Source organism: Pristiophorus japonicus, chromosome 16, assembly GCF_044704955.1.
Source record: "Pristiophorus japonicus isolate sPriJap1 chromosome 16, sPriJap1.hap1, whole genome shotgun sequence".
Taxonomy (NCBI): Eukaryota; Metazoa; Chordata; class Chondrichthyes; family Pristiophoridae; genus Pristiophorus; species Pristiophorus japonicus.
The window spans coordinates 17,340,672-17,350,679 of NC_091992.1; the positions used below are offsets into that span (position 1 = coordinate 17,340,672).

Here is a 10,008-nt window from a genome sequence, read left to right on the forward strand (position 1 = left end):
TCGGTCCTAAATGGCTTACCCCTTATCCTTCAACTGTGACCCCTGGTTCTGGACTTCCCCAACATTGGGAACATTCTTCCTGCATCCAACCTGTCCAAACCCGTCAGAATTTTAAACGTTTCTATGAGGTCCCCTCTCACTCTTCTGAACTCCAGTGAATACAAGCCCAGTTGATCCAGTCTTTCTTGATAGGTAAGTCCCACCATCCCAGGAATCAGTCTGGTGAATCTTCGCTGCACTCCCTCAATAGCAAGAATGTCCTTCCTCAAGTTAGGAGACCAAAACTGTACACAATACTCCAGGTGTGGCCTCACTAAGGCCCTGTACAACTGTAGCAACACCTCTCTGCCCCTGTACTCAAATCCCCTCGCTATGAAGGCCAACATGCCATTTGCTTTCTTAACCGCCTGCTGTACCTGCATGCCAACCTTCAATGACTGATGTACCATGACACCCAGGTCTCGTTGCATCTTCCCTTTTCCTAATTTGTCACCATTCAGATAATAGTCTGTCTCTCTGTTTTTACCACCAAAGTGGATAACCTCACATTTATCCACATTATACTTCATCTGCCACGCATTTGCCCACTCACCTAACCTATCCAAGTCACTCTGCAGCCTCATAGCATCCTCCTCGCAGCTCACACTGCCACCCAATTTAGTATCATCCGCAAATTTGGAGATACTGCATTTAATCCCCTCGTCTAAATCATTAATGTACAATGTAAACAGCTGGGGCCCTAGCACAGAACCCTGCGGTACCCCACTAGTCACTGCCTGCCATTCCGAAAAGTACCCATTTACTCCTACTCTTTGCTTCCTGTCTGACAACCAGTTCTCAATCCACGTCAGCACACTACCCCCAATCCCATGTGCTTTAACTTTGCACATTAATCTCCTGTGTGGGACCTTGTCGAAAGCCTTCTGAAAGTCCAAATATACCACATCAACTGGTACTCCTTTGTCCACTTTATTGGAAACATCCTCAAAAAATTCCAGAAGATTTGTCACGCATGATCTCCCTTTCACAAATCCATGCTGACTTGGACCTATCATGTCACCATTTTCCAAATGCGCTGCTATGACATCCTTAATAATTGATTCCATCATTTTACCCACTACTGAGGTCAGGCTGACCGGTCTATAATTCCCTGCTTTCTCTCTCCCTCCTTTTTTAAAAAGTGGGGTTACATTGGCTACCCTCCACTCGATAGGAACTGATCCAGAGTCAATGGAATGTTGGAAAATGACTGTCAATGCATCCGCTATTTCCAAGGCCACCTCCTTAAGTACTCTGGGATGCAGTCCATCAGGCCCTGGGGATTTATCGGCCTTCAATCCCATCAATTTCCCCAACACAATTTCCCGACTAATAAAGATTTCCCTCATTTCCTCCTCCTTACTAGACCCTCTGACCCCTTTTATATCCGGAAGGTTGTTTGTGTCCTCCTTAGTGAATACTGAACCAAAGTACTTGTTCAATTGGTCTGCCATTTCTTTGTTCCCCGTTATGACTTCCCCTGATTCTGACTGCAGGGGACCTACGTTTGTCTTTACTAACCTTTTTCTCTTTACATACCGATAGAAACTTTTGCAATCCGCCTTAATGTTCCCTGCAAGCTTCTTCTCGTACTCCATTTTCCCTGCCCTAATCAAACCCTTTGTCCTCCTCTGCTGAGTTCTAAATTTCTCCCAGTCCCCAGGTTCGCTGCTATTTCTGGCCAATTTGTATGCCATTTCCTTGGCTTTAATACTATCCCTGATTTCCCTTGATAGCCACGGTTGAGCCACCTTCCCTTTTTTATTTTTACGCCAGACAGGAATGTACAATTGTTGTAATTCATCCATGCGGTCTCTAAATTTCTGCCATTGCCCATCCACAGTCAACCCCTTAAGTATCATTAGCCAATCTATCTTAGCCAATTCATGCCTCATACCTTCAAAGTTACCCTTCTTTAAGTTCTGGACCATGGTCTCTGAATTAACTGTTTCATTCTCCATCCTAATGCAGAATTCCACCATATTATGGTCACTCTTCCCCAAGGGGCCTCGCACAATGAGATTGCTAATTAATCCTCTCTCATTGCACAACACCCAGTCTAAGATGGCCTCCCCCCTAGTTGGTTCCTCGACATATTGGTCTAGAAAACCATCCCTTATGCACTCCAGGAAATCCTCCTCCACCATATTGCTTCCAGTTTGGCTAGCCCAATCTATGTGCATATTAAAGTCACCCATTATAACTGCTGCACCTTTATTGCATGCACTCCTAATTTCCTGTTTGATGCCCTCCCCAACATCACTACTACTGTTTGGAGGTCTGTACACAACTCCCACTAACGATTTTTGCCCTTTAGTGTTCTGCAGCTCTACCCATATAGATTCCACATCATCCAAGCTAATGTCTTTCCTAACTATTGCATTAATCTCCTCTTTAACCAGCAATGCTACCCCACCTCCTTTTCCTTTTATTCTATCCTTCCTGAATGTTGAATACCCCTGGATGTTGAGTTCCCAGCCCTGATCATCCTGGAGCCACGTCTCCGTAATCCCAATCACATCATATTTGTTAACATCTATTTGCACAGTTAATTCATCCACCTTATTGCGGATACTCCTTGCATTAAGACACAAAGCCTTCAGGCTTGCTTTTTTAACACCCTTTGTCCTTTTAGAATTTTGCTGTACAGTGGCCCTTTTTGTTCTTTGCCTTGGGTTTCTCTGCCCTCCACTTTTCCTCATCTCCTTTCTGTCCTTTGCTTTTGCCTCATTTTTGTCTCCCTCTGTCTCCCTGCATAGGTTCCCATCCCCCTGCAATATTAGTTTAACTCCTCCCCAACAGCACTAGCAAACACTCCCCCTAGGACATTGGTTCCGGTCCTGGCCAGGTGCAGACCGTCCGGTTTGTACTGGTCCCACCTCTCCCAGAACCGGTTCCAATGCCCCAAGAATTTGAATCCCTCCCTGCTGCACCACTGCTCAAGCCATGAATTCATCTGCGCTATCCTGCGATTCCTACTCTGACTAGCACGTGGCACTGGTAGCAATCCCGAGATTACTACTTTTGAGGTCCTACTTTTTAATTTAGCTCCTAGCTCCTTAAATTCTTTTCGTAGGACCTCATCCCTTTTTTTTACCTATGTCGTTGGTACCAATGTGCACCACGACAACTGGCTGTTCTCCCTCCCATTTCAGAATGTCCTGCACCCACTCCGAGACATCCTTGACCCTTGCACCAGGGAGGCAACATACCATCCTGGAGTCTCAGTTGCGTCCGCAGAAACGCCTATCTATTCCCCTCACCATCGAATCCCCTATCACTATCGCGTTCCCAATCTTTTTCCTGCCCTCCTTTGCAGCAGAGCCACCTACGGTGCCATGAACTTGGCTGCTGCTGCCCTCCCCTGATGAGTCATCCTCCCCAACAGTACTCAAAGCAGTGTATCTGTTTTGCAGGGGGATGACCACAGGGGACCCTGCACTATCTTTCTTGCACTGCTCTTCCTGCTGGTCTTCCATTCCCTATTTGGCTGTGGACCCTTCTCCTGCGGTAAGACCAACTCACTACACGTGATACTCACGTCATTCTCAGCATCGTGGATGCTCCAGAGTGAATCCACCCTCAGCTCCAATTCTGCAACGCGGACCGTCAAGAGCTCGAGGCGGATACACTTCCCACACACGTAGCGCCCAGGGACACCGGAAGTGTCCCCGAGTTCCCACATGGTACAGGAGGAGCATATCACGTGACCGAGCTCTCCTGCCATGTCTTAACCTTAGATACCCTTAAATTGGTAATAACAATGTTACAGTTCATTTACTGATATAAAAAATAAAAGAAAAGCTACTTACCAATCACCAGCCAATCACTTACCCCATTGGCTGTGATGTCACTTTTTGATTCCCTTCTACTTCTATTTTGCTTTCTCTCCCGCTGTAGCTGCACCGGTACGCCTTTTATAGGCCGCTCCGATGCTGCTCCCGCCTCTCCCCAACTACCGCTGGCTCTCGATCTCCCGCTGGGCTTTTGATAGGTCGCTCCCCTCTCACCAACTGCCGCTGGCTCTCGATCTCCCGCTGGGCTTTTGATAGGCCGCTCCCCTCTCACCAACTGCCGCTGGCTCTCAATCTCCCGCTGGGCTTTTGATAGGCCGCTCCCCTCTCACCAACTTGTTTAACAATGAGCCACAAGGTCAATGCTGGATGCATGACAAAGGATATGGCCTCGCCACCTGGCTGATGAGACTCTGCATGACACCCACACCGAAGCCGAGAACCACAGAGCAACTCGCAATATCATGGAGAAAACCATTGGAGTGCTGAAGCAGCGTTTTAGATGCCTGGACCACTCAGGAGGCGAGCTCCAATACCGCCCTGAGCAGGTAGCTAAATTCGTGGTGATGTGCTCTATGCTGCACAACTTGGCTATCAGGAGGGGACAAAAATTGCCTGATGAGTCCCACAGTCCACCTCACCAGAGAGAGGAAGAGGAGGCGGCGCTGACATCGGCCCAATCAGGCTGACGCTGAAGCCATGCCTCTGCCCCCCCTGTAGACCACATGGAAGGGCCCATGGTGGCTTGATAGCTGCAAGAGCAATGGGGTACTGAAGTGCATGATCAGCCATGATCATAGTGCCAAATGGCCAACTCCTGCACCTATTTTCTATGTTTCTAACGTCAGCAGCTCATCACTGATCGCTTTGCCTGAAAGAGCGTTGGTGTTATTTACAAAGCTGACACACTGCTGGGTGTGCAGGTCATACATCAATGGTGGGCATCACCTTGGTGACAGTTAAAGTTGAAGTTGAATTAAGTTAAGTGTGATTATACCCTTTGATGTAAAGGAATCACCAGCGTGTAACGGTGCAGCTATCTGAGACAATGTGCTACAAGGTTTTGTTAAATAAAAAACATTTAAACCGAACATTAGTCTGAAATCATCAGTATTTCTGTACAAACCAACCCCCCTTCTCCTCCCCACCTCTATCCCTTCCCCTCCTGACTCCAAGCCACCTGGCCGAGGAGGTCCTCAGGCGATGCTTCATTTGGGGGGCGTGGAGAATGGCCGAAGCGCTGCTTGGACGGATACAGGAGAGGACGGCCCCGAGGTGGGAATGTGCTCCGAGCCAGAAGCAAGATGTCGCTTCTGGCTCTCATGTGTGGTTGGCAATGGGGGTGCGGCACCTTGAGGTGCAGTGCGGTGCTCCGGGACCACTGGGAGCCCTCTGCCACCAGTGTTCCTGGCTACCAGCTCCAGGGCCTCCTCCATCCCTTCCATGTTATATCTTAGTTGTTGGACAAAAACTCGGTGCTATGTTCTTAGTGCTTAGTTGGCTTTTTGCTACTGGTGAATCTCCATTGTTCCTGCCACAACAGCCAGACAAGCATATACCACAGCCACACACACTTTCAGTGCCTCTGAGCTCCCTCTCTCTGTCTCTTCTGCGCACGTCATGATGACCCTTGACCTCCTGAATCGCAGGAATCAAACGTTACCATGCTATTGCTAAGGACGGCCACATTTTACGGCAGAAGGTCAAAAAAATGTAACGCTATCGCCCATTTGACATCGCTCGCGATAACACCCATTTTCAAAAATGCAAACTAGTTGTTTTGAAAATGGGCGAGAAGCCGGCAATCTGAAAACCCTTTTTTAATGTGCATGCCAGAAATAACGCCCACTTTTGAGTGATAAGCACAAAAGTGGAAGTTCTAGCCCTTACTGTTGTTCAGCTGGGATTTTTTCTCAGCTACATAATCAGTTGTAAGCGGTTGTCTCATTAGGGGTCAAGAAAGTAAGGCTCTCAAAGCTTGGCTTTGTCCGGAAAGGGAGTATATGGGTGGAAACAGGTTTCTGGGAAAAGCCTGATGATAAGGGGTTATGGGAAGTAGGCGGGGAAGTGGAGTGAGTCCATGATCATATTGAATGGCGGAGCAGGCTCGAGGGGCCGTATGGCCTACTCCTGTTCCTATTTCTGTCAATGGTGGAGCAATTAAAATCGGGGATGCACAAGAGACCAGAATTGGAAGAGCGCAGAGATCTTCAAGGCTTGCAGGACTGGAGGAAACTACAGAGATAGGAAGGGACGAGGCCATGGAAGAATTTGAAAACAAGGGTGAGGATTTTAAAATTGAGGCATTGTGGGCCAGCCAGTGAAGGTTAGCTAGTACAGGGGTGATGGGTGAACGAGATTTGGAGCAAGTTAAGATATGGGCTGCAGAGTTTTTGACAAGCACACATTTATGTAGGGTAGAAATTGGGAGGCCAACCAGGAGTGCATTGGAATAGTCAAGTCTAGAGGTAACAAAAGCATGGATGAGGGTTTCAGCAGCAGATGAGCTGAGGCAGGGTCAGTGTCAAGTAATGTTACGGAGGTGGAAGTAGGCAGTCTTGGAGATGGAGTGGATATGTGGTTGGAAACTCATCTCAGGATCAAACAACACCATGTTTGCAAATGATCTTGCTCAGCTTAAGACAGTTCCCAGAAATGGAAACAGTGGTCAGGAAATGAAGTCTGTGGCAGGGACCAAAGTCAATGGCTTCAGCTTCCCAATAATTAGTTGAAGGACATTTCTGCGAATCCAATATTGAATGTCAGACAAGTGGTGTGACAAATCAGAGGCATAGGAGGGGTCCAAAGAGGTGGTGGTGAGATAGAGCCGAGTGTCATTGGCATACATGCGGAACCTGATGCTGTGTTTTCGGATGATATCGCTGAGGGGTAACATATAGATGAGAAATAGGAGGGGGCCAAGGATAGATCCTTGGGGCACTCCAGCAATAACGGTGTGTGAGTGGGAAGAAAAGCCATTGCAGATGATTCTCTAGCTATGATTAGATAGATAATGCATAATGTTGTAAGTTTCATGGGTGTTGACAGTCTACTTATGAAAACTACAATTTGCTGTGAACATAAATGAAACAAAATGGAGGAGGAGTTCCAACAATTGCCCTTTTTCTAAAAATTCTCTCAAATTTGAAATGTTATGCTGTCTTGTTTTTCATGTTTTATAAAAAATGATTCTTTCACTATCCCAAAAAATGGTTTCCTGGGACATTTCTATCACAATAATTTTCCATTAATACACCAGAATTAGAGGGGCAAGGTCATACAGACAGTAACTTCTGGCATACTCTGGCCACCAATCACAAATTTTCAAAGGTTGCACACACATATGCATGCTGGGATCTGTAGCCTACTTACATAAGTCTCTTCACTAATAGTCTTGGGTCTAGGGAAACTGCATAAACTCAAGGTTCAAGGTTCAAGGTTCTGTCAAAAGCACAGACAGAAAATAATGTAACACAAGTTCTAAAAGTTTAATAATTTAGTTGTAAAAGTTAGAAAGGTTTTCTTGCTGACAAGGCTGGCCATTCACACTGTCATTCATTCATAGACGGTCCCTTGAACGAGGATGACTTGCTTCCACACCAAAAGGGATGAGTTCACTGATGTTTCAATGGAGGACCCGATATTCCAGTCCTGAACTCCAGGGGTGGAAGATGCCTGTGTATGGATTTTTTTTAATGTGTGGTGACCGTTGCACATCAGCCACCACATGGACTTGACCGAGCTAGATCGTTATCCAGTGGTAAGAGTAAACCAGGACGACTGGAGACCTGCTCTGCTGCACGGACCTGTATGCCATAACTGGGAGCTGTAGTTGTCCAAGTTATTCTCTTCAGCTAATAGGGATAGGTCTGGGAACCTCCATGAACTCAAGACTCAGCCTTCTCACATAGGCACAGGCCTATAATCGGAAACATGATGAAAGACATTTCTAACAGAAAATGCTTTAATAAATTTATATCTATAAATGTTATGCAATAGCCCTGCCACCCACACCAACCTTCTGAATTGGGCCAATTGGCTAAAACATATAAATACATGAAAATGAAATATAATCAAATTAGTTCAACCTTGCTTATGTGATGTGATTAAAAAATAAATCCTCCACTAAATCAGAAATGTAGCAATTCATTTATAATGTGGACCAGCAAAATATATATAAAAACAACTTTAGGGGCCGAGAGAAAAACTGCTCCATTGGCGGAAGAGTTGCAAACCAGAGGACACAGATTTAAAGTGATTAGCAGAAGAACCCAAGGCGACATGAGGAAACCCTTTTACACAGCGAGTAGTTATGATCTGGAATGCACTGCCTGAAAGGGTGGTGGAGGCAGATTCAATTGGGGCTTTCAAAAGGGAATTGGTTAAGTACCTGAAGGAAAGAAATTTGCAGGGCTATGGGAAAGGGCAGGGGAGTGGGGTGCTCTTGCAGAGGGTCGACACGGGCTCAACGGGCTCCTTCTGTGCTGTAACCATTCGATGATTCTACTTCCATTGAATTTTTAAAGCCTGGAATGATTTTAAAGAATCATTATGTGTACAGTCCAACTTCTGGGTTGGATCTAACACTGCACACATGCAAACAAAGTTCAATTAAAAACCACTAAACTGTACAAACCAAATTAAATAAATGGTAAAAATCAATGTAAAATATTGTGCATTCCCACATTTTCTGGCCAGTCAAGTCACACATGCAGAATTCCCACCCTACTGGCCACAAAAAAAATATAGGCAGCAAAACTCAACTGAAAACCAAAAGCTGCAGCAACTGTTGCAAACCCAGGAGGGGGTCTCAAAGAATAATTTGCAATACCATATGACCAATTCCATTCGTAAGAACAAAGCATTTTATGCACAATTGTTTACATTTTTATAGGATTATGTTATAAATATTACTTTCACTGGTACATTTTAAGTTGGAAGAGAATGTCAAAATACTGGCTTGAACCAACTTTCCTTAACTGATTTCACTGGCTACACCCTGCTTCTGTACCCATTCATTGAAACTTACTAACCAAGTCTAAATGTTTTTGATTCATTCACATTTGTCAATTGGGTATCTGATTTATAACTTAATAGTTAAGTTCTCATTTCAACATTCATTATTTATTCCCTCTAGACACATGACACCCTCAAGTGACACTTTCAGGTGTGACAAGTTTGTAAATATAAATACAGTAGACAGAAAGAGGTGCAGCACATATTACCTCTATTATGATTCCTCTACTAAGACACAGCACAGAAAATCACTAGGGAAAGTCAGCCTTGTCTGGTTTCTCACTCCTTCTACTGACTAGTTGCTGTAACAATGCAGGGTCTGACAGCTTTGTCTTGCCCTCTGCACCATGGTAGATGATACGAAGCAGCCTAGGAGAGGGTGGAACATGGAAGAAAACAAGTAGCTTTCCAAGAAGGAAATATCTTTCTATAAAGATAGGAGACAATGATAGCAGAAAACTGGCCCACATTAAAAATCACCCACTCAAAAGTATCTGGGGGTAGTTTTTTTTTTAAATACCACTTTCCCCCTCCCTTTGCAATGGTGCTGTAACTGCATTTTCATAAAGTCAAGCCAATATCTCTTCATCTACCTGCTGGTGGAAGGGGATGTATAATCACAGCAGTAGATATGCTAGTGAGACAAAATAGCTTTTTGTCAGTGTTGAATTTTTAGCTTGTGTGTATTAGGAACAGTACACACTGTTAATTGTGGCCGTAAACTGGTTACTACAAGGCATAGAAGGTGCACATTGTTACGGTAAAGTTCGATTAATATGTGGTGGTTTCCCAGGAAACAAAATATAAATTTCCATGTTAATGTAGCCTGATTTCAAAGGCTTTTAGTTATATTTATCACAGATAAGATAAAATGAAGGAACAAACATCCATACCATTATCAAAGGATGACCTGATCTAATTAGAGGTCAATCAAGCAGTTGTCTATTATTTCTGTGGGTAAACTTGTCTGAGAAAGTAGTTGAATCCATTTTCAGCTTTAAACCAACCAGCAGAGAAACTAGAAATAAAAACAGAAAATACTAGAAATACTGAGCATGTCAGGCAGCATCTGTAGAACGAGAAACAGTTAGCGTTTCCGGTCGAGCACCTTCAGATTACCACCATCTGTAGTATTTTGCTTTTGTAAGAGAAACCAGGT

At 44.9% G+C, this 10,008-nt stretch overlaps 1 long non-coding RNA gene across 1 annotated transcript; it reads right to left on the minus strand.

The window, feature by feature from the left end:
* Positions 1 to 7,362: 7,362 nt before the first annotated feature.
* LOC139226360 (uncharacterized) lies at positions 7,363 to 9,808 on the minus strand. The gene is made up of 3 exons (XR_011587245.1): positions 9,743 to 9,808; positions 9,059 to 9,218; positions 7,363 to 7,752 (listed from the first exon to the last, which is right to left on the minus strand). It is a non-coding gene; the product is annotated as an uncharacterized lncRNA (long non-coding RNA).
* Between the last annotated feature and the right edge of the window lie 200 nt (positions 9,809 to 10,008).